Source organism: Tyto alba, unplaced genomic scaffold (genome assembly GCF_018691265.1).
Source record: "Tyto alba isolate M040663 unplaced genomic scaffold, T.alba_DEE_v4.0 Super-Scaffold_2, whole genome shotgun sequence".
Classification (NCBI taxonomy): domain Eukaryota; kingdom Metazoa; phylum Chordata; class Aves; order Strigiformes; family Tytonidae; genus Tyto; species Tyto alba.
Genome location: NW_024881282.1, coordinates 11688515 through 11713369, shown reverse-complemented (window position 1 = coordinate 11713369; position 24855 = coordinate 11688515). Strand labels below are relative to the sequence as shown.

The 24855-nt window shown below is 41.9% G+C and overlaps 1 non-coding gene across 1 annotated transcript in view; it reads left to right on the top strand.

Annotated features, from left to right (window-relative positions):
- The first annotated feature begins 4346 nt into the window (after positions 1-4346).
- The window catches only part of LOC104366365, a 29253-nt gene continuing 8744 nt past the window's right edge, over positions 4347-24855 (top strand). The window contains exon 1 of the transcript XR_006165393.1: positions 4347-4548. This is a non-coding gene — a transcript (uncharacterized LOC104366365). The remainder of the gene's footprint in view (positions 4549-24855) is intronic.

Sequence of the window (24855 nt, the reverse complement as noted above, 5' to 3'; positions counted from 1 at the left end):
AATAATGTTTTTATGCTTTTCAGATAAGATCAGCCAAAGTTCTGCTCATGTCACATTTCTATAATATCTTTCAGAATATTATACATCATGTCGTGCTGAAATAGGAATTCTGAACTCCAAGTCCTGCTGTAAATTGGAGTTCTAGGGGAAAAGGGTAATGTCTTAGTGTGTTTTAGTCATAGCTTCAAATGTTCGCAGATCAGAATTTCTCCTTTTGTAAATCAATATAATTTCACTAACTTCAATGGAGCTATGCCAAGTTAATAGCAGCAGATGAATCCAGTCTTTTTTTTCTATCACAATTCACATTTTCCTCTAAAGATTATTTTGGGCTCTACACTGAGCAAACTGTTGTGATTGTGAAACTGTTATCCAGAGTTCAGAAAAGAAGAGTTCTGCAGGATGGCGACAGCGAAAACCAGTTCTTTTACCTTGTCAATTTGTACTGGCTTTCTGTTTGAAGAACTTATCCCATAGTTTCCCAAGTCAGAAGAAAACAGTGATAATTTACTCTGACTTTCTATATACAGAGAGGTCATCACAATTTCTGGGCTCAATTCTTGTGTGAACTACAGCAATTTTTAAAGGAAATCATCCTGTCTCAATTAGACATTAAAAGTACTGACACTTCTCAAGTCATACTGGATGAATGTTACTCTCCCTTTTTATCTGCTTGCATGTTTTTAATCTCATTTTTAGTGTGAATATGTTGAGCTTTAATCTGGGACCCTGAAGAGTCTGTTCCTGAAATCTTGTTCCTCACATAGGTACTTCCAGTTAACAGCTGATTCACCCCTTAAAGCATCTCTTTGATACACTTGTTCTACCACAGTTAGATTGAGCTCCAAAAATCTCCTCTCCAGAAGAGTAATATAGTCACTGGGGCAGTCCAGTGAGTGACATCTATCATGAAGTCATCTCTGAGAATACAGATTAAGAGCCAGGTGGCTTCCATATTTTTCAGAGAATACCAAACTACTTTTAGACAGTAGTAACTAATGGTCACTTGTGTTCCGAGGTAGCTGCTGAGCTAGAAAAGAAGGCATTTGTTATCTGTCACCTCAGGTACCATCGTTACCAGGGCAAAAAATTTCTGGGCCTTCTTTCAGTAGTGAAATTATTATGAGTTTATCTTTGACATCACTGGCAACAGAGAAGTCTCATAAGATGGAATTCATCTCATCTTGCTTTAAATGTCTAAATCTGATCTAATACTTACGTACTTTTTATAGTCAGTAAAAGATAAATAGGCACTTCTATGGCACATCACTCCCATCCAAAACTTGACAGATAAATGTCACCTAGCTTGAGTGTTTCAGGTAACTGTAGGGGAGATTTCCATGTTAAATCTCCCTATTTAACATGAGACAAAGAAGACTGATGATGCAATTCAGTGGAGGTCCCACAGGAGTATGATATGAACAGAGAATGAGGAAAACAAGAGCCCAGAGTAAATCTGAAGAAAGTGCGAAACCATAAAGAAATCAAAGAAAGACAAAGAAGTTCTTGAGAGATAAAGACATCTGCAAAACCCAGAGGTGGAACTATACAGGGTTGGGAAGTATTTGCTGTAAGAGTGCCGTGGCTCCGGCACCCTTTGGAGAAAAGTAAGTCCAGAACTGCTGGAGTCTGTGAAAATCACAAACCCAAAAAGCCTTGGCAAGCAACATTTGTTTCTTATTATCGGGAAATATTTTGCAGTTGGGAAAGATATTGTCTGGATGGTTTTGCCACTTTAAGTTCTCAGAGGAGGAAAAAATACTTCAGGGAAAGGCCCTGCCCTTGCGCTGTATATGTATATTCACCCATATAACTACATTTTGTATTTGAACTTGTAACTACTACCACAGCTACTGCACTTCAATTACTCTTTATGTGGGATTTTTTTCTTTCACTCCATACACACACATATGTAAAAACATACGTATTTATTAAAAGACAAAGCTGCTATTGTCACAGAAGTAGGATACAACAAAAGGAAAAAATACTGAATTCAGTAATAGCATTTCCCATCCTTTTACAGTACTACATAAAAAAATCCATAAATTCTGAGCAGGTTTAAAGGGAGATTACTGCCCACTGATAGCTCAGTCTCAAAAGATATTTTTTCTAGATTAAAAATAAAACAATAAAGATTATAATATAATCCTGGTAGCAGATTTTTACATCTACATCCAAAGGACGTGCAGGTTTATTAAAGAACAGTGCAATGTCTTAAAATGTGAACCAAACCTTTTACTGAGCTGTACTGCCGACTCCACTGCTGCAATCAATACTCCAAACAGACCTATTTTTCTTGGACAAAAACCATACATATATCTGACATTTGTGGAAGCCAGGTGAATAAATCAATAGCTAAACAAAAATGCACTTAATCATATCTATTCTGGACAGATGCAGATTGGAAAATCCTATATGGTCCATGTATTGCCTTCTGCTTAATGCTGAGAAAAGAATCCATGCTTCCTAAATGGCAATGTCCTGTTGCTAGAGCACTGGAAGCTGGAGTGATTACAGGAGCAATTAACTCTGTGCCAGCCAGCATTAGACAGATCTATTGCTCAAACTTAAGTTCAGGTATAGTTTGTTGTTAGACTACTTTAGCTTAAATACATAACTTAATAACCAACAACTATGTACTTTTTAAGTGTAACAGCTTTACTGGAATATATAGCAAAGATTCACACATTCACTTTAACCTTAAATCTACTGGGCTGCATTTTCTTACCTTGAGTTATCCCAAGGAGGAATTTAATATATATACATACTTTATCTTTCCTTAACAGTTTTAAGCAGCAACCATTATTGGACATTTCTCATGGAGTTGCAGGTGATCATTAACCATACATAATAGCCCTCCTAAATGAGTATAGAGAGCTTTAATGCCAAAAATTTCTATGTTCGGAGGTACATTTGTGCACAGAACGGCTGCTATGCTTAAAGGTGCTCCTTTACTTGACATTACTTCATAAAGCCCTTTGAGATAACCACAGTGTGAAAGATGTTTTAGAAAAATAGTTTTATTTCTTCTCTGCTTTAGCCCTAAGCGGTTCAGTGTTATTTGAACATCAGCAACACCACTTCTTTACAACTTCAAAGTCCGACTCTAACCTCAAATTGGCAGTGCACCTCAAGATTAAAAATCTGCCTGGCACTGGAAGAAATGGATGTTTTCAGCAGAAAGAAGAGCAATAGGAGGTAACAACACGACAGTATAATATCACTCAATTAGAAGGTGTATTAAGGTTGCACTAAGGTGCCTGACATGAATGCTCTTACAGGAAACACTTTAAGAAAGGCGTGAGGAAAAGGATGACACTATTAAGCGTGGGAAGAGTTTTGTAGCTGTTATTAACCTGGAAGAAGGGTGAGATCCCTCCCAACTGACCTTTTCAGAGAAAAACCTCCATGTCAGGCGCTCTGCAACCATGAGGCCCATGCAATGTCTTTTATTTTCAAAACGTGTAATCCTGAAAAGAAGAAAATGCAAATAGATGTCTGAGGTATTTTATTTTACACCAGTTACAGCTGCTGTTAAGGAACACTTCTCCTCAGTAAGAAAGAAGAGTGTCTCTGCATTGGAGCCAGCCTAAGACACGGAAACTGGGAAGCAGCTACTGGTGTTTTGGGCTCCTGCTCGTATAACAGCAGTTGGGGCTGGGTGCGACAGGGCTGCTCAGCAAATTTAGTCCTCCTGCTGTCCCCCCACAGTCAGCCCCTGTTCCCGGAGGAAGTGGAGACTGCTCTCCATTTTTATTTTAGGCTCGTTATCGCAGAGTTCGATCAACTCAACAAGCGCCTCCATCCTGCTGACATGCAAGAAACTGCTGTTGTGATTTCACCTGTTTTGACGTTCTCCTTTTGAATTCTCCAATAAATGCAACACTGCGTGACTCGGCGCAGCGCATTCCGTGCGGCACCGTACGGGATGCGCACCTGGGCTGCTCGTCATCTCCACACTCGCCCCTCTCTGTGGCGACCTGCGCCACGCAGCCGGTGGGACGACATCCGAGGGGCCCGCAGGCGAGAAAGGGGAGGGTCGGGTGTAACTCACCCAACTTCACAGCCGGCCGGCGGTTCCCGTCAGGCGGGCACCGCTCGCCCGGCTGCGGGGTCGCCGACTCCCGCCCGCCGCCGCGGGGGCTGAAGGGCGGCGGCGATTCCTCGTGCCTCGCCCCTCAGCTTCCCGCCCTGGCCTCCGGACTCCCCTCAGCCGCGCGCCGCCAGGGGCGGGGCGGGGGGGGCCGCGTCCCCTCCCCGGCGGCAGCGCAGCCGCGGCCGCGGGGACCGGGGCGAGGCTCGGGGGCAGCGGGTCCCTCGGCGGGCGGCAGAGGGCGCCCCGCGTTCCGCCAGAGCGGGGCCGGGAGGAGCCTCCGGCGCGGCGCGGCGCGGCGCGGCCGGGAAAGGGAGGGAGGGACGGAGGGAGCTGCCACGTCCTCCACGCCGAGCGAAGCCAGCCCGCGCCTCAGCCCCACGTGTGGCGGAGCGGGGAAGTTGCCGGCGGCCAGTTCGGGCTCCGTCCCTCTCCCGCCGCTGCCCGTCCCTTCGGTAAGCGCAACTCCAAGTAAGGGTACGCGGCGGCCCGCTCCCGCCCGCTGTCCCGGGGGGGCGGGGGGAGAGTGAGGAAGGCCGGCGGGGCGGGCGGCGGCGTGCGGGGGGGCGTTGGGAAGGAGGCGGCGGGGAGCGCTGAGGGGGCGCGGGGCGATGCCGCGGGGCAGCGGGCTCGGCTCCCGGGCGGGCCAACTTCCTGCGGACTTTGGCTCCGAGCGCTCCTTCCCGGGGCAGCGGCCGCGGTTAAAACCGGAAAGTTTTAAAAGCCGGTGTGCGGGCCGGGCGCCGCGGCGGAGAGCCGGGAGGCGAGCGAGAGCCGCCGCCTCAGCGCCTGTGGCGAAAAGGGAGGGGGGGGGGGGCGGCTTGGGGCGCCCTCCCGGCGTCTCGGCGGGGCGGCCCCGCTGCCGGCTGGTCCCCGGCCCCGGAGCGGAACCGCGGCGGGCGGGGGGCGGCGGCGGCGGGTCCCGCCGCGGCGGGCGGGGAGCTCAGGTGTGCCGCCGGGGTGTCGGAGCGGGGAGCCCCGCCGGCGGTCTCGGGTCGCAGCCCCTGAGAAGCACTGCTGAGCGATTAATGAAGAAAATAACTCCTAAAAAGACTCGCAGAAGACTTTCAGGGTTTGTGGGTTTGCCTTCCCCCCCCCCCCCCCCCCCCCCCCAATTTCGGCTCCCCGGTCGCTCGCACAATTGTGCTGAGAAACGACCGAGACCTGTGTTTAATCACCCTTTTGAAAAAAAATCTCAAGAAAGCATTAAAAGGTGACCCAGGAAAAAAATTAAGATAATCCCTTCTGAATGTAAAATTGTGGCTTTTGTCTGTTTTTTTTTTTTTTTTTTTTTTTTTTAAGCACTGTGCCTTCATTTGTGTGTGTTTTGTCCATGCGATGTGCTGACGTGAGTTCGGTTCATAGCTTTTTGGTTCTCCTTATTGTTGGTTATCTAAAAAAAAAAAATTATTTTCTGTTATGTTTCTAAACTGGTTATGGTTCAAGCCTTCTTCTAAAGCAGTAGAGAAAATAAATGTTCTCATGTCACAGAGATTTCTGTTCCGAGGTCTTAATCCTGCCTGAAATTTCTATAAGCTTTTTAACCGGTCTGTGTGGTACCACCCTGGGCTGGGACCTCCTGGGGTATCCATGTTTCTCTCAATTTTGAAAGTGTGATTGTCAGTTATTTTTAGCTTTGTTAAAAATTTCCTCCTTTAAATGAACCAGGAGTCTTGTAGGAATTCCCTGATGCCCTGTTAAAAAAAAAAAAAAAAAAAGTGAAATGAGTTTCTCATTAGTACATTTTTAATAACTTTTTTGCTTTCCCTCTCTCTCTTAACTGCCTTTTAGTAGCCTATTTATAACATACAGATCTCCTAGACTGAATTTAAGAAAAAATCTGATTGTAGACCCTTCTCAACCTTTGTAGGTAGAAATTTCACTGATCTTTGTCAGATAAATGAACAGCTCCTTGTCACAGCAATTTTAGCTGCTGCTTTCCCTCGTGCTTTGTGGGAAACATAGAAGGGACATCTACCAACAGGAATTTTGGGTGCAGCTGTCAAATACCCCTTACTGCATGGGAGACTCTAGGAACTACGTTTTTCTTTAGTGCTTTTTCCATCATGGACTTGCATAGGTTTGCTTTTCTGCTGAAGAGGGTTTTGGCGGAGCTGTTAACTACAGATGCAGGGTGATACAGAAGAGGATGGACAGCACTGGCAGACATACAGAGATAAAGACAAGCTATTTACAGAGTAGGACATCTTCGGATGCTGCCAGGGTGGACATCAAAAAGCCCTCCTTCTAGGGAGTCCTTAACAGATATAACACCCTTTTGGGATGTGACTGGTGTTCACAGACTGATGGGACTGCTTTGTGTGAAACATAAGATATTTAGCAGTGGCCGCATGCCCTCATCTTCTGTCTGTGGAGCTTTGAGGCTACCGCAGAGCATCAGACCTGTGTGGAAGTTGCCTTGTGTGAGGGGACAACCCTCAGTCACACTCTTTAGCTGACCACTGTTTTTTTGCTGCTTATTTGGAGGTGTGGACAGTAAAAGTGGACTGTTTTCTCACTGGTTGCTGCTATATTGCTAGCAAAATAATCTCGATTTTTTTTTTTTTTTTTTTTTTTTAAATCTAATCATGTTTTTCCATGCATTAAATAGACAGTGAAATGCTTTTGAGTATATGTAAGTTATACATTCTGATTAGGCGATACCAACTGGCTTATGGGACAGTAGATAGACCATACACTAAATCTTTTGGCCATGGCACTTAATGTGTAATATAATGCAGTTTCCTTGTTCATTTTTGTTACAAATTTTCCTTCTCCATCATCATTCTCCCTTGCCTGTTACTTTGAAGTCCAACAAGGCTTGTCCTAATGGCACGTGCACTGCCAAGAAGCAGTGCTGTGGAGCAGCTGAAAGAATTTCTTTAGGAAGAGTCACCGGAGGCCTGCCCGGTTTCATCAGGTAGCACTGCTGCCAGGAGGGCTGCACTCAGAGGAAGATACATTGATCTTTTACAGTAGCATCAGGATTTGAGGGAATTGAGCACTAACTCTTTCCGCTGAATTGGGCTGTGTTTTGCTTTTACTGTCACAGCTGTGCCCCAGCTACTCCCAAAGCCATCTGAGCCCGCTGAGGATGGATCTGGCATCGCTTCATTCAACTACTTTGGTTCAGGTGCTCCAGAATGAAACGATCTCTGTCTCTGTACTAGTCTTTCCATCATTCACTGCAAGAAGCATCTATGGGTGGATTGATGTCCATGATGTCCAGTAGCAGTTTTGCCAATCTGGATTTCTCTTTTTTTTGACTGATGATGGAAATCCTATCATGCTTGGAGAAATGTCCTGGAGAGATTTTGGCTGCTGTCTTCTCTGGAGATCCCCTAAGGTTGATTGCTGTACAGGGCCACCAGACCACAAGTAAGACCACAAGTTCTGTAACCAGGTAGCATTTTTTTTCTCACAAGGTAGGAGATCCTGAGGGGTCTCCATGATTGTGCTGTTCTTTGTTGTGCCCTTTTTTTTTTTTTTTTTTTTTTTTTTTTCTTTTTAATTATTGCAGTATCAGCTTTCCAGTAAGTGCTCCGTAAAGCTGAGAAGTTACCTTCCTTTCTGCCCATTATGGGAAAGAGTTACGTTGACAGATGTGGGCTCTGTGAGGATTTGCTGAGCTCTTATTCCTGTTTGTGGCTAATAGGCCATGCTAATGTGGAAGGGCATCTCTTTCAGTATATAAAGGTCTTAACTGCTTGCTACCTTAGGGAAATGTGCTGTTAAAATGCAGTAATTGTCTTAACAGTAGTGGAAGGCCATGAAGTTGTCAACAGTGCAGGCTTCCTCCCTCAACTTTTTTTTTTTTTTTTTTTTTCTGGAGAGAGAGACTTTCACTTGTTAGGACAAACTCTAAAATAATTGCTGTAGGCAATAGAGGAAGCAGGCTTTGTATTTTGAATGTGGCAAACAGCCAGAGATCAGGTATTTGTGAGCCCTTTAGGCACACCTATATCTTGAAGGGATGAGAATGTGTGATATTCTCTTTGTTGTCTTTTGTCCTTCTGCTAGTTTAGTTTCTGGTTTGGTTGTTTTTTTTTTGTCTTCTCCATCCTGCTTCGTTTGATTTCTTGTACTGTTTTTAGTTGCAAGGAAGTTAGTAATTTTTTTCTCTCTTTAAAATGCAAGCTCTCTGCTTCTAGATGTCAGTGTGCCTAGGAGCTTCTGACCACTTTTGTCATTGGAAATCTCATAGTGTTTCTAGGAGCATAGGGCATCCCCCAATTCTGTATTAAAGTTCTGAAAGTATAAGCATAATTTTAAGTATATTAGCAGCTTGGCAGAGATTTCTCTGTCTAGTCCATCAGTATACTGGTATACTGGTCAAAACAATCTAAATAAACAGTGACAAGACTTTCCTGTGCAGTTTCATGCGAGTGTAGGAAAAGCCACTTTCCACCCTGTTGTAATTAATGTAAGTAGATAGTCTATGACACAACTTACCTAATTAAAGTTATTTAAGCAGCTGCTTTGTTGAAGATGGGGGCTACGTTTTTGGGATCAAAGGAGTTATGTTGTATAGTTTGCTGGTGAGATTCTTCAGGGCTAAAAAGCTTCTGAGCAAAGTAACTGCTTGCCTTCCTGTTTTCTAATATACAATATTAAGGGCATGTGCAAGACAAGAACCCTAGTTCCATGTTAACCAAACATTTGGTGGAGGATGTTGATAAAACCAGAAACTGGGGCTGGCTTTGTAGATGGAAGACGGAGGGTAAGTGATTTGTGACACTGACTTGCAGTATGCAAGGCACTTTATTTTTAGGTTTCTCTTGAGCAAAGGTCTCTAACAGTGTCAAAGTGCCTGTATTTGCCCCTTTATGGCCCATAGACTAAGGGAATGGTATCTGTGTGTATACATCAAGAAACAGGAAAAGGGTTGTTGATGAATTAGGATGTATTGGAAAACATGGAATCTGAGCATAATGTAAGTGGTATGGAATAAGAGGTGGATACTGTCCTGGTTTCAGCTGGGATAGAGCTAATTTTCCTTTTTAGTAGCTAGAGTAGTGCTGTGTTTTGATTCAGTATGGCATTTGATATGAGAAGAATGTTGATAATACACTGATGTTCTCAGTTGTTGCTAAGAAATCAAGGACTTTTCAACTTCCCATATCCTGCTAGTGTGCAGGTGCACAAGAAGCTGGGAGGGAGCAGAGCCAGAGCAACAGACCCCACTTGGCCAATGAGATATTCTATAGCATGTAACGTCATGCTCAGTATATAGAGGAGGGTTGGTGGGGAAGCTGGCTCTCTCGCTCTTCTGGGATCACGGTTTTGAGATTGTCTCTTTGGGATCGGTAGCCGGGAACAGGCTGGGCATGGGTTGTCGGGTGGTGAGCAATCGTGTTGTGCATCACTTGTTTGTATATTCTGTTATTACTATAATTATTATTTTAGTTTCAACTATTAAATTGTTTTTATCGCAGCCTGTGAATCTCCTTACCTTTACCCCTCCAATTCTTTCCCCCATCCCCTGGGCAGGGGATGGTGAGTGAGCGACCGTGTAGTGTTTGGCTGCCGGCTGGCTTTAAACCACAATATCGAGTACTATCTACAAGAGCTGCAAAGGAAGGCTGCTTCTGTGACCATAATGTATTCTCTCTTGAATTGGCCTATAAAAATCAGATGCAATAATAAGGAAATTCAGTGAAAATGTTGGTCATGAGGAATTATTTTTTTCCTTTAAACAGGTGGTAATAATAATGCTGGGCTTTTCAGTCCTTTGCAGGTGCCTGTGGACTTCCTGAGGTGAAGGGACATAGAAAAGGAGTCTGACTGCATGCAGAGTGGGTGGGTTCTGGCCCACTCAGGTGGGTATTGACTTTCTGCATTATGGCAGAAGGTCAGAAGAGATAAGTGTGCAAGGTTTTGTGAGATGGCCAGATGCGTGGTAGCAGGAATGCTGAAACTCATTATTGGACTTAGCAATGCCTGCAAACCAGTCTAGAATGTGAACTTCTGACTGGTGCCTTAAGCCATAGTGCCAGCTAACCTCTTATCTGCTCTCTTTCATGATTTTTATTTTATCTTGTTTGGATTGCACATGTTTTCCATTAGACTTTTTCTAATGATCCTTTTCTTTGTGCTATAGTTATCTCTATTTTTCTTTCCTTTTTACCTCCAGCTGTTCTTTGTCAGTTTGTCTGATTTTTTTTTTAATTGCATCATTAGATTTTTCTCCTTCTGTTCATCCCCCCCCATGTTGTTTACATTTGTTCTTCCTTTATTCATCTTCTTATATTTTTCCCCTTTTAACTCTTATCCTTAGAGGAGCGAGTTTTACTCTTGGAGACCAGCCCTTTCTTATTGATTGCCAGCTGCTTTTATTGAAACTAATTTGCATTCTCTGCTCTTATTGTGCTAGACAGAGGACTAGTGATTTTGAGTAAAGCTCTTTCCCCAAAGGCTTTGCTCAGAAATTGTCTCTGTATTTCACAAAAAGAGTGGAAAATAAAGAGCAGCATCAGTGCAAAAGCTGCTTCTGCCTAAACCAATGTGTTTGTGTCTTTGTCACATGAAGAGTAGAAATGTGGCCTGTCCTCCTGCAGGCACAAATGACTTCTCCAGGCTGAAATGAGCTGGTGGAGTGGGGGGAGAGCAGAATGATGTGGCTTTATATTTACTTATATGGGCACCCCTTAGACTCTGGCAGTAATAAATCCAATCCATTTTGATTGGGACTCTGTATTGCCTTGGTACTTTTGTTTACAAGCACTTGTGTAGCTGTGATTTTTTTTTTTTTTTTTTTTTTTAAGCCATAGGCAGCTCTAAAGAAATTTATTAACAGTAAGGATATATCACAGTTAAAGAGTTGAAGAGCTGTGGCTGCATGATGGTAAACTTGGAAAAAAAATAAATCCGAGTGGGTGGCTGGGGGGGGGGGCTTTAATGCTTGAAGTACTATCTGCCTTCAGATAGGCTCTTCAATAGGGGTCTTTAATAAGGCTCAAGGAGCCTTATTAATTGCTACATATAAAAATCTTGTGTTCAGGCCATGTTGATTTTGGGCTTTGTATCATGCTAGAGGTATGGATAATCATGATTTGGATGTACCAAACCTCAGGGTATATATCCATCTCCTTCTCAGACTGCTTTCTGTTTATAAATTGGTCTCACTGCTTTTTCACCGAATGTCAGTTTGGTTTTGTTTGACACCTTGGCTTTGCTCATATATTTGGAAAGGAGTTCTCTGACCATGGTACAGTGCTTAGTGTTAGGTCTGGAGGGGAAGTGTGCTGTATAAATCTGTTATTAAAACTCCACTGAAGTGCTTTGCCTCTAAAATGTTTGTTCCTAGCATAGCTGCTTACTGGTAGTGAGATGTCAGTAGCATCTTATATAGCGTCATTGCGTCATGAAAGATCTTGTGCTTGTCTTTGTCACCCAGCTAGAAAGATAACAAAAATAAGGAATTGTTCAGGTGAAGCTGCAGGATACAGCTTTTAGTTATAAAAGCGCACCCTCAGACATATCTTAAGTATATGGCTGTTGTGATATAAGTAAGATGCAAGATTTCAGAGCTTTTTATTAGACCTTACTGGTACCAGTATAAAATATAGTTCTAAGCCTGCAGCTGTGCCACAAAAAGACTCAGGGAATTCACCAGTAGTTGTTTGTTTGCAAATTTAGGTCTGCTTAGAAACCAACACACTGGTCTTGCCGTCAACCCACCAGACCCACCTTCACGGTGCAGCCCACTTTGGATGGGAGAGCATAAAGTTAAACTGTAGCATAGGTTAGGACAGACACTGAAGGATAAACGTGTCTTAAGTGGCTTGAGGGCTTTAGTTGGTGATGCTGCATAGCATCAGAAAAACTGAAGTTTACTGAATAGATAACTGTTTAAAGGACTGGCTTGTAGTTATGCTGTCATAATCCATGAAGTACGTTTGAAGGCTTGCAGACTTGGAGGAACTTGTGGTGAAGGATTTTAGCATGGAGGATAGGCGTGCTGTCAACTTCTTGTCAAAGTGTTTGACTTTGATACTGTTATTCAGAAGGTTTGATGCTGGTTCTTGCTGCTGAATTGCAGTTATTTCAGGCTGCAGAGCAAACCTTAGCCAGTTTCCTTCCATTGTTTAAGTCTTTCCCACAGTGGTAAGAGAAATATTTAGCAGGATAGAAAACAGTGTCTGTAAAAGTAAGATTTGCTCTGAAATCTGATTGCCTGAACTATTTCTAAGTCTTTTACATTTCTAAAAGTTGAAGCTGTCTTGCTTTTTTCTGTTGATAATTTATTTAGCATGTTAACTGATTGTACAATAATCTCCAATAAACACATTTTTGCTTTTTTTTTTTTTTAATGACATTATAAATTGTGGAAGAGAAATGGAAATATTTGTATACCAACATTTTATTAATTTTCCGTGTCTTCCAGCTAGAGCACTGCCTTCCTGAGTAGGAGAAAGTGAGACCTTTCTGTTCTGTGTCCAAACAGAACAAAATGCAGAAGCCAACAGTAGGAGTGAGAATCCAAATGGCTTTTTAAATTCTTGCTTTTATTAATAACAGGATGGATTGTTACTACTGAAATTACGATTTTTTAAAAAAGAAAGTTATTAAATTTAGCGTGTGCTTAAGGGGGAGGCAGGGGAGTTCCAGGCACCCAAACAAGCCTGTAGGAATAGATCTTTGGAGCAAATTCAGTAACAAGCAGAAATATTCACGTTGGTCTGTATGTCTTAATATTGATCTCCTACTGGACTAATTAAGCCCCTCCTAACACAGACAGGGTGTAGCAGGACAGCGCCTTGCAGACTGACCCACCCTTCTCTGCCCACACCCTCACGTAATTAGACAGGAGTTGGATCTTCTCGGTAAGCGTTCTAGCTTTGTTATTTCAGTGCTGTGCTCAATTTAAAATGCGGTGCTGAGAGACTGGCCTTTTTTAGCTTAGGCACAGCACCAGTCTAACCAATCACTGCAGCTTTTGAACTGGAGCTGGTTTGCATCTGATCTTCCTCACTCCTGTTCAGAGAAGATTGGGTCTGCCTGTGGTGTGTCACCCCATCATGCCCCGTGACTGGTTCTGGTAAATCAAAGCTGTTGACAGATGTCTTAGCTGTTTTTTCATGTTCCCTTTCTCATTCTCTGTACGTGTTCATGAGATGCCCAACTGCCAGTGGGAGGTTAGTTGCAGCTGTCCTTTGTGGCTTTGAAAAAGTTCTGGTTTTGTGTTTTGTTTTGTTTCTTTTTTTTTGTTGTTTTTTTGTTTGTTTGTTTGTTTGGGTTTTTTTGAGTGGTGGTGGTAGGGTTTTTTGGGTGTTTTTTTTGGGGTGTCGTTTTTTTTTTTTTTTTTTTTGTTGATTTGGTTTGGGATTTTTGGAAGAAGGTACCTGTGCACTTGGTGGTTAAATTTTTAATATCTGGATGTGTTTTCTTGGCAAAGATTAGTTTTCCAATGTCTCTTGCAACAGTGAAGAGAACCCACTGGCCCCTAAAGCTTTTCAGCCTAATGTACTACCTTGACCTTTTCAACCACATCCTGCTTTTGCAAGGATATAAACCTGGATATTTTACATATCCCATGTTGCTGAACTAAATGACAATTCTGGGATTTTGAGAGGTACGAGCTTTGATGATAAATGAATATTTTTTTCTTTGTATAAGTTTACGCTCAGTGCTAGGCACTCCTGAAGTTGGAATGCTGTGTGGAGAGAGGTCTTGTGACAGTTTTGGCCTTAACAGCCCTTAGAAGCACAGGAGAAGAAGAATTAAAGGAAGGAGCTGCAATATGCAGAGTCTGAAGAATTAACATCAGTCCATTTGTCATATAATGTAAGGAAAGAGGTGACTGGAGGAAGAAATCTTTCCCGTGGTACTAGCAGAGACAGTATTTGAGAGCCAGGTAAGGCCCCACAAGCAGCAGAAGCATATTACACTGCAGAAGCCTTCTGGGCTGTGATCGGTGTTCTAAAACACAGGTTAAGAAACTGTCAACAAAGTATGTTTTCCAGGGGTTGGAAAGACTTCCAGTTAGTAATTCTTCTTTTGCAAGCTTCAAATGTATTTGATAATCCCCATATAATGCAATTCAGAAATATTTGTAAGCTTAACCTTATTTCAATTAAAAAGAGGCATCATGGCAGGATATTCCACATTGCATGTTTGTTGAACAACATATATTATCTGGATAAATGACTGGAAACTTTGCTATATGGTGCTTATTTGTTGCTGTCTTTGTTCCAAATTTTAGTTGTTGCTAGGTTTTTTTTTTTTTGGTGAAACAAGTATCAACTTTCCTCTGAATATTTTCATTCTGTGAATGTTTTTATTCATTGTGTGAAAATAATATGATGCTGTGTCACTAAAACCAAAATTTAGGTTGTAGACATATATTGTAATGTCATTGGCTTTTTCTTTCCCCTGTAACAATTACTGTAGATGCTGAAGGTTTTTTAAGCTTGAGGAGGGATATAGTTGCTTTCCAAAATAAATACTATTTATGAAAGTTTATTTCAAGTTATCTACAGGAGAGTGAACATGCAAGGAGGGGGTATGTAATGTTTTCTTTGGAACATACCTTTGCTAAATATATTTTTAAAGGTTGCTAATCTGTTTCCTGCGTAGGAAACCAAGGAAGTCAAAGAGAGAAGGAGATTATGGACATATCTGTTACTTCAGTGCTGTGGCGTTTCTATGACTTCCATCTCCTACGCAGTTACAAGCTCTGCAGGAAAGGGATATGCGACTTGTGTTGAAAACTTTCAGGTTTCCTGTTTCTCTGGGCAAGCTGGTTGCTGGCAGAGCCAGTTAACTTTTGCTGCTGGGCCATGTTTCTGTATTTTGTGTTGCCCTGGAAAATCTGTGGTCTCCACTGTTCCTCACCACCCTGGACGGTTAGTGATCTCTTCCCTCCAGACTCACAGTACCAGCAGTGTACTGGCATCAGCTATTTGCAAGTCCCTCTGAATTCTGCTGTCAGTTTTATTTCTTGTGAATAAAGTGTTGCTGTTACAGAATTCCAGGGAGCCCTGAATATAAACGTATCAATTACATGTCAACACAACAGCATCTGTCGTTGAAATTGGGTATCATTTATTTGGCATCAGCATAGCAAAAATTTGGCTGACAGCCAGAGTAAAATATTCCAGCAGAAACTACTGCAACAGGAGCCATCTCTGAAGTAATTCTCTGAAATTCAGGTGCTCTAACATCATCTTTTAATAAATTCTTAAGACATTAGGGACCTTATGCAAAAAGCCTTTCAGGTTTCACGTTCTCATCTACTTTTATTTCTTGTCCAGTTTTTTTTTTTGTTGTTATTCCTGCTCATCAGAGAGATACATACAAGGTTCTGGGATGTATATATGCCATGATTTAATACCCTTTTCTGGCTTTCCATTTCATATTCCAACACTTGTTTACATAAAAATTCCAAATGAATGCAGTCAGTGATGGCTTCTTTGGGGAAACTTTGCTTAACCATGAAAGAGGCAAGGCTTTCGAAGTAGGAGAGTAAGAAATTCTATCCCTTTTCTTGTAAAAGATATGTAGTTGCTTGTTTGTTTGGTTTTGTGTTTGTGTTTTTGTTTTTTTTTTTTTTTTTTTCTTTCTGGTTAACTTAGTCTCTCTAATTTTCCTCGCTTTTTCTTAGATCTTATCTAAGGAAGTTTCATGTTCCCAGCGATGTGAGTGAGTCAAAACAGTCATTTCAGAAAGTTAGGAAACCCCGAGTCCATAAGACACTCCATTTGTCACAGACATAATTGCCATGGTTCAGTAAATATTTTGGAGTACCTGTGGGAAATTGGAAACTCAGATCACTTTGCTTTATGGATGATCCCTATCATGCTCGAAGGAGGTAAAGAAGTAACTACTGAGCTTAATGGTATAGCTTGTAGTAGTCAGCTGGTTGATTCTTTTTAAAAATTAAAAGAGGAATATCAGAGTTGGAGGAAAAAAAAAAAATGACAGAAAGACTTGGGGTCATGTACTGTATCCAAACGTTTACCTCATGTCTCTTGACTGACTAGGCTACAAAGAGTCCCTGTGCCTTCATCAAATTGACGTTTCTAATTTGGTTGCTAAAGAAACTCCTTTCTAGGGAAGGGTTAAGAACAATACAGAGATAAAAGTAGTCGGGAGAAAATATACATTGGATTTTCAGTACTGGAAGAAAAGCTTGTAGAAGATGAACGTTTTTTTAAGGGTTTTGGTTTTGTTTGTGTTTTGTTTTTTTGTTTTTTTTTTTTTTTTCCCTGAGGTTTGAAGTCCTGTGAAGTTCAGTTTCTCTTGGACAGGAGAGAACAATGAAAGGGAGGGAGGTCTATCATATTGTCTGCATTTTAAAGAGATTGGTTTCTGTTTGGGTAGAAAAGAAGTAGTGAATTTGGATTAACTCTTACATTCATACTCTCAAATGAAATAACAAATCTAGAGTTAAGTAATGAAACCACTTTAGGAAAATCAATGCTACCTTTATCCAAGCTCAATTTACTCAAGCAGTCAGCTTTGTTGCTGCCCTGCCATAGCTTTAATTTAATGATTAACCTCTTAGTGGCTGTTCATGTAACTTCTGGCCTTCCATCTGGTACTTTATATATGTGCTATTTGGGGAAAAATCTCTTTCCAACTCCTGTATGCAGTATGCATCAGCCCCAGTGAAACGGAGAGAAGCCCATTAAGAAATCTGATTAGCTGTCTACTCTCTAGATGAGTTAAAATCTCTGTCCAGTGTGGTAATCAGTGATGTCTAACTGGTAGCTTATCTGGTAATAGTGCTGTCGCCTTTTATAGAGGCGCCTCCTCTTGCAGTTCTGCCAGGCATGTGTATTCATTTCAGCCACGTATAACACTGAGCGTCGAAGTGATACCCTGTAATAAATTTTAAAATCCTCTTCAGTGCTGAACCTGGCACTGTCTTGTTCTGTTGTGTTGCCCTTCCATTCAGCAGATTTTCTTGTGAGATCTGAAAGTGTCATGTAAGCAGTAGCATACAAGAGGAGAGAGTATGCTTTGTGTGAAAACAGCACTGAAAAGTGCAGCATTAGGTTCAGGGTTCAAAGCAAAGTATTGTCAAGTACTAGACAGTGTGCTTGCTTCAGCGGTAATCATCTCTGCAATTTTCTGCAGGTTAAAAAAGAAAATCCATATAATTTCAGGAAGTAAATATGAAAAAGATTTCAAAAGTAGCTTTAGTTAATGTAATAGCCTGTAAGGTCTAAATTGTTTTCCTGTTAAAATGGAGAAGGTGAGGAAGAGCAATTCTAATGCCAGCAGTCTTCAATGTATTTATCTCCGTAAAATACAGATCTGTTCCATACCCACAGATGCTTGTGTCCATGGAGAGGCCTGACTGAAACCTGTGGAGCCCAGGTAGTAACAACTGAGACAAGTTGCCAGATGGGAACTGAACTTAGGTCTTCCCACGTGTACATAGTCCTGTATCTTTGGAAGGTGTCTTCTGTGGGTAGCTGTTGCTTCTCATCAGTGTTTGTTCATCTTTCCTTTCACTTGAAGGAGGTGAATTTTGACTGCAGCAGTCCTGATTGTTTTTTTTTTTAAGCACTGTACACTTTTTGCTCTTGGGTTCCATCAAGTTACTGTGATCTTAGCCAGCACTTTCTACCTTACTTTGTATTTAGTTCTAAACTTTCTATTCTGAAATATATTAATATTGTGTCATTTTTCTCTAGAGGTTTATGAACAATTTTGACCTGTTGCTAGTATCTCCAGTCGATTGAAACTTTAGCATGCCCTCAAGGAATGTGAGAGGATATGTATAATACAGTATAGTAGATAAAAGGCTATGCTTCTCCCTTCCCCTTCTCACAAATCTGCTTTGTGGTTGTAGTTCTAGTTTCAAGGCTCAGTCAATTCGTGAAGAAAAATCTCACTTCTCTGTTGGACAGAGGGATAAGCAATGGTTGATGGCCTGCATCATAGGAAGAATACATAGATCTAGATATTTTCTGATATCTCTAGCCCTTTGTAGGTTAAAGATGGTTTTCAGGGTCCGGCTGAAGGTTGGTTTTATTCTCCTCTCCTCCAAATGAATAGAATGTGCTTGTTGATTCTCTTGGATTTTGGAAAGCCTAGGCTCAAGAATATGGGTGCATCACACTCTGCTTTATTTAGAATATTCAGGTCTGGACTGGTTAGTAAGAGACTCTGTTAAAGCACTGTCTGGTCTTCTGTCCAGATACTTGGTTTATTTGACTCTCTCTGAACCTCCATCACTCTTCTTAGTGTTTCCTCTTCTTCCCAGTTAAAACTAGTGGCAGTTTCTGGGGAAAATAACATTTTCCTTTTCCTCTACACTTGCATCAGAAATTCAAAGGACAGAATGCCCTGCTTCACTCTGAGGAGGGTAGTGCTATTTTATAGTACCCTCAGATTAAATATTGGGGTCACTGAATCTACTTTTGGCACCACAGCTCTTGTATTGAGGAACAGTCTGTTTGAACAGTGTTTGCAAAACCATTTTAGTACATCTCACTATTACCAAGTGAGTCCTGCAACCTTACATAAGCCAGTCTCCATCCACTTAACTCCAGGACAACTTCGATTATTAGTATTTATATAAAAGCTTTCATGTTTCCACAGTGAAATTGTCTGTCAAAAGAAAAGGTGGCTTTTTCCCTGTTGACTCAGTGTGAAAAAGCTTGCAAAGGCTTTCAGCAGCACTGCATCTGAGACAGGAATCAGCAGAAAAAGTAGGGTCGTCTTTAATTCGCTATTTCATTTTGTGAAATTGCCTACTCTGAGAGAAATAAAACATTTACATGTATATTAACCAATGTTTGCCAGCTCTTGGAATAAAGCCAGTTCTCTCAGGGCCAAACAAATGCTCTGAGTGAATGAGTAATAATCTGCTATTGTCACTCCTAATTTATGGATGGGTAGATAGAGCAGTTTGCCATTTTAAGTTGTCCTATTCGCTTGAAAGACTAAAAATCACGATTAGCTATCAGCATGGAGTATCTATAGCATGTCTGTTTATAGCTGATTTACTCTATATAGCTGTTGCAAAAGTTCAAAACCTCCCCATGTGATAAGAAGTAATTGTGGAAGAGGATGGGAACGCATGAAGGTTACAGATGTTCTGGGACAGTAATTTGGAAGCTGCAGCTAGAGGCTGAAAAGATATATGGCATTTCCTCTTTTTAAATGACATGCAAGGTCCCTGTGCCTCATTTATTTTCTGAGGAAATCTGTATTGTCATCTCTCGTGTTAATAGAAAGTTAAAAATCTATGGATTCCCAAGATAATGGCTGTATTGCGCTTTTGTTGTTCATAGATGAATAAGAGGAGGACATAATACCGAGTGCCTTACAATGATGTTTTACGGTGTCTCTGAGCTTTTTCATTTGCTTAATTTTTCAGCAAATGCAGTTAAAAACAGTTTTGAAAACTGAGTTTTGTGCATTTATGGACATGCTTTTCTTATGAAGTTAACAGCAATCTCTTCGAGATTGGGGTAAATAAAAACAGCAACAAGACTTTTCTTTTGTTGAGAAAGATGCGTGTTTTTAATGTGAGCACTTAAAATCCTGCCCCTGTAAGGCCCTTATTAAATACTGCAGAGAGGCAAATAGCACAGCATCCCTCTGGAGTAGGAGTTTGAGGCATTGAGAGTCCCTCTTGAGATTAAATTGTTCTCAGAATGTCTTGTGAAGTCTTCCATGAGATCTCTTGGCTGGTTGTGGAGAAGTGTGCTATATCACACCTAAATACATACGTAGGAGATTGATGAGAAGTACAGACCTCACTTGTCAGCCACAAACAGTAAATAAACACAATGCAAAGGTGAGACTGGTAATTGATGTCTGTCTTCCCTGATGGATTGATTGACTCTTCCTTCCACTTCTTTCAGTCTTTATTTCACTTCGTTGCAGCTTTTCTTCCATGCTCAGGCTTCTCTTTCCCTTTGTTTTGCTTCTTTTCTTGCACACTGAGGGGTCTTTTGCTCTTTCTGTCTGGGCTTCATTATCTCACTCACCTACTTCTGCTGCATCACATTTTTTTTTTTCTCCTTTTCCCCCACTGCATTAAACTTGCTATCTGTGGTCTTAAGTGAAATAAGAGCACGAGCGGTTGGTGTTGATGTTGTAGATACCAGGATGTCCACAGCCCAGGGTGCAGCCATTAATATTCTGTCCATAAGCTGTAGCAGACGGACTGAAGAGATGCCCAAGGACATGATTCCTCAGCCTCTCTGAAAGGTCAGACGTAGGACTTAACTTCTGTACTGTGCAGCCTTAGCTGTCACTTGGTGTTCAGAGGTACTTTAATAAGATTAAAAACTAATATATCCCCATTTTGAGAAAAGGTCAAATAATACATGATCCAAATGCTACGTCTACTGGGTCATGGGCAGGCGCCTTTGAACACCCATTCCCTGCACACCCACAGCTCCCAAAACCGTCCGTGGGCCCCAGAGCTGACTTGACTTGTGCTCTTTTGGGTGCAGGGGTACAACTTGAAGGGGTTTGATTATTGAGTGCCTGCTGTTGCATTGATAAGAAGGATCTGCTGAATACGCCAGAAGACGTACTATTGAATGTGGCTGATGTGAACAATGAAGCAAAATGAGTTGTATTTTTACGAGCTGGTCAGCAGCATCTTAATAAAAATGGGTGGTGCAGAACCAACTGCACCACAAATCCAACAAAGAAAAACCCCTAAAGACAAAAAAACCCCCACAAAGACAAAAAAACCCCAGCCAACTCACTTAACAGCTTGCAGCAATGTTATTTGAAATTGCTCTAAAATATGAAAGTATTAAGATTAATCTGAATTAATCTATACAAAGTAAGAAAGATACCTGCTTAGATCTCAGCAACAGCAGGTTCTTACAGTATTATAAATAGAAAGCAATACAAATTGAGGTGCTTATTAAATTTGCTTTTATGATGCTTTGAAGAATTGCAGTGGAACAGAAAAGAAAAATTACCAGAGGCTCTGGATTAGAAGGGTGACTTAAATAGCTGTGCTGCCAAAGGAAATGGAACATAAACTAGAATAAGTGATAGACTTGTTCAAAAAAGGTTATCTCACAATGATTTGTCTCTAGCATGGAGAGGCTGGCCGAGAGCTTTGGAAGGATGTGATTGAACAGGGAAGGGCTTCATTTTCTTTGGTCAGTTTTAATATGGTATTGAATTTTAATATATTTTCCAGGAGATTGCACTGTAATCCTTTTTAGCACTTATGTTTCTCAAGTTTTTCCTTCTTATCATTTTCCCCTTCCCCCATCTGACAAATACTAATTCTGCAGGAAATGTTAGTGTTTGGGAAATGGACTTGTTCAGAATTTTTGCTGCCTTTTTGGATAAGGCTCTGGTGAAGATCCTATATGTCGTTCAGCATTTTCTAAAATTCTTGAAACACTGTAGGGCCTCTGCAGAGGGGCGGCTGAGCAGACCAGCTAACAAATCATCAAGTAAACCAGATCAGAGCAGCAGGCTCAACTGGCAGAGTGACGATTAAAAATGAATCAAAATCTGCGATGTTTTTTTATTTAATGAGATACTCAAATTGATTAAATTTGGCAGGGAGCATACCAGGAAATCATAGTGTGGAAAAAGCGGTGCTTTGGGGAGCAGTGAATTGCCCTGTGTGAGTTCTGAGACCCTACTTTTTAATGTAGTGAAGCACAAGGTGGCACAGTGTCACTCCAGCACCCTTCTCATCTCAATTGCTCTCCTGGAGAATGCCTGGAATACAAACAGTGAACGTGTCTAGGTTAGAAATGGTGATAATGTGCACATGCAGAACAGATATGAGTCATTATTACAGAGCAGAAGGGGAAAGGGAACGCTTGCGGACGACAGGACTCTTGGCATCCATCCCCGCATCTCCTGGCACTGCACACGGGGGCTTACACGAGCTGAAGTGGCTTGTGTGCCATACTGAGCATTAGATCCATTTCACCTGTGGTTAGGAATTCAGTTGCACCCATATGCTTACGAGCTGCACGAAAAAGTCGACTTAGGCAGTACACTAGCATGACTACCCTTAGAAAAGTTGGCATCTGTTCAGCAGGGGCTGAGGCTGGTATCTTGTGCTAAACTTGCTGGGGTTAATGCACAATTGTGTATCATCAGTGACTCTCTGAGAGCACTGCGAATGTACTAGATTACTTTAAAAACAACCCAAGTGGGAGTGGAGGCTGTACAGGAATAAATGAGAAGGGAGAATTTGAATAGTTACATGAGGGGATGTAATGTTTTGGTCTTGGTAAGTGCTTTAAACTTGTACTTTACAGTGGTTGAGCTCTGGTACTGATTGATAGCTGTTTGCTGAATGTTGTAGAGGAACTTCCGAGACATCCTTCTCTGACTGCCTGGGCTTGCTCGCAGTGGACTTCATTACACACATGGCTCCATAGCATTTGCTTTCTTTTCTGAGTGTTGGAGCTGGTGGAGAGTCCTGGCAGTAGGACTGTAAATAGGAGTACAGAAATAGGTGGTGCAAGAAGCAGCTATGCAGAACTGATTAGGCAAAACAGGCTTGTGTTTAGAGGGTGGCTCTGTTGGGAAACTCCCTTTGGTTAGACTGTTCAAAACTTTTTTCTTTCTGTCTGTGTAATTTTATTAAGTCTTAATTAAACTTTCTGCATTTAAATTAGTTTACATTAATGTCACACTGTCTTATTTTGTGTATATTGACAGACACTAACAGGGATTTGATCAACCTAATCCAGCTGTATGTAATTATGTGCCTTCTCCTTTAATTGCAAACAGAGTCTATCAATCATGGCAGGAAAACCTGCTGCTTTATTATAATGTGGGATTGTTTAGTGAAACATAATAAGACTTCAGGTTTAAGCTGGGGAGTAAACAGAATGAGATTTTAATGAGACCAGTGATAGGAAAAAAAACTCCCCACCCATCCTGTGTCTCAAGTCTCAGTTCTTATTTTCCCTTCCCCTCCAAAAAAGGTGTTCTGATTGCATTGTTGTCACACTGATGTTAAGAACTTTTCTGTAATTTGAAAAGAATTTAGGAAAGGTGCAGGTTTCTGGCTGCTGGATGAAGAGCTCTAGCCTAAACCTTTGGTGCTGTTCCAATGTAAGGTGGAGGTTTCTATTACATTCATTGATAACTTGATTACCCAGATCAAACGAGAGCGTGTAGATGGCAACAGAGGTGCGAATGAAATCTGCCAAGTGGCAGCATTGCATAAGTTCTAAAACACCTGTGCTGCTTGGAAAATGAGTAGCACAGGCACCCAGTGCAACAATTGTATTTGGATTTATTTCTGTGTGGTTTAGTTACTCTCCAGTGTCAGGCAGTCCTCCCCTGGCACGTGTACAAGCAGGGAGATACAGGCATGGTGCCAGCAGTCTTTCCTCAACCTCCTACTGGAAAACCATCCGTGCCAAGAAAAGCTTGAAAAACCAGAACTTCAGACAAGCCCTGAAGGGGGGCGAGTTTGAGATGTGAACCCCTCGTTCAGCATGCTCTGGCATTGCACTCAGCTTGCTTTAAATCTGTGAATACCTCCAAGTTACTTCATAAAATGGTAAGTGGTGCTGTCGGTGCAGAGCTGTCCATTTCCCCCTGCAGAACTGTCTTGGGAGGGTTTCAGGAGTCCAGGTACACATCCGTTTTGCTTTCTCCTATGTCAGATAGTTCTGTATCTTGATCTAGAAAAGCGAGATTTCCCTTTGTGCCTTCTGAAGAAACAAACTGTTTCACAGATAGCTTGAGTCCAGCATATGCAGATTGTCTTGTGGTCAGGAAGTACACGTGTTGTTTCTAGATGTTGTTCTGATACCTTGGGAGCTGTTCTTTCAGCTTTTCTCTTCTGTTTGTCACTCTCCGTCGTTCCCCTCTCTGCTGCAAACTCTACGCACGCACCCCTGCCGCCCCAGGCTCATCCCTTGCCTTGGCTTTTTTTGTGGGTTTAGATTTAACAATCTGTTCTTGCTGTGGGCATGGACTTCTTTGCCTGCCAAGCTTTAGCCTGGACTGAATTTTCAGTGCCAAAGTTTTAATGATAGTAGAATTATAATGAAAAGCAGTGGCAGTCCCTCAACTCTCCTGTTTGCATTACAAAACCGTAACATCAGGCTTCGGACTTGCTGGCGATCTGCCTGGAGCGTGTCTCGGGGATCTGTTTCAAACACGTCCATAGTGATGCTGTCTCACGAAGGAACTGTGTCAGGAACCTGGTAGTTTGAATGGGAGAAGTAACGCCCAGACGGCGTGCTGGATGGCAGGATAAGGGTGTTTTCCATCGAGGTCATGATCAGCTCCGAGGATGAGCGCTGCTACCCTCTGGTGACTGCGCAGCCTGTGCCGGGAGTTCGCAGCAACAGTCCAGGTCTCGGTGGGCTTGTGACCCTAACGCAGCTGCACTGGAAAATAGAAATGTTTTTTTCACACCAGATTGCCATTGCTGCACCTTCTTGCAGATGCTGAATGCTTGGGGTTGGTCTGGGAAAGCGGCACCTAAATTTTGAGGAGCTCTGACACTGGTGACTTGTTTATTTTTATTTATTTATTTAGCGCTGCTTTTTAGAAACTGACTGAATTTCTTTAAATACACCAGAAAGATAAATGTTTTGTATCCAAAGGATTCTTGTCAGGAACAGCTGAGAAAATTACTTTTTAAGAAAACAGCTGAGCAAACACCTAATACCAAGTCATATCCTAGGTGTTGTGGTTTACTGCATTTATGCGCAAGATCATCTGTAGCTGTATAGATGGAGAATGGCACGTTCTTCTTTTACAGCCTCCCCTAGGAATTGAATTCATGCAGTGACAGAAATGATGTGTTTGTTTTTCTTGTGTTTTCAGTA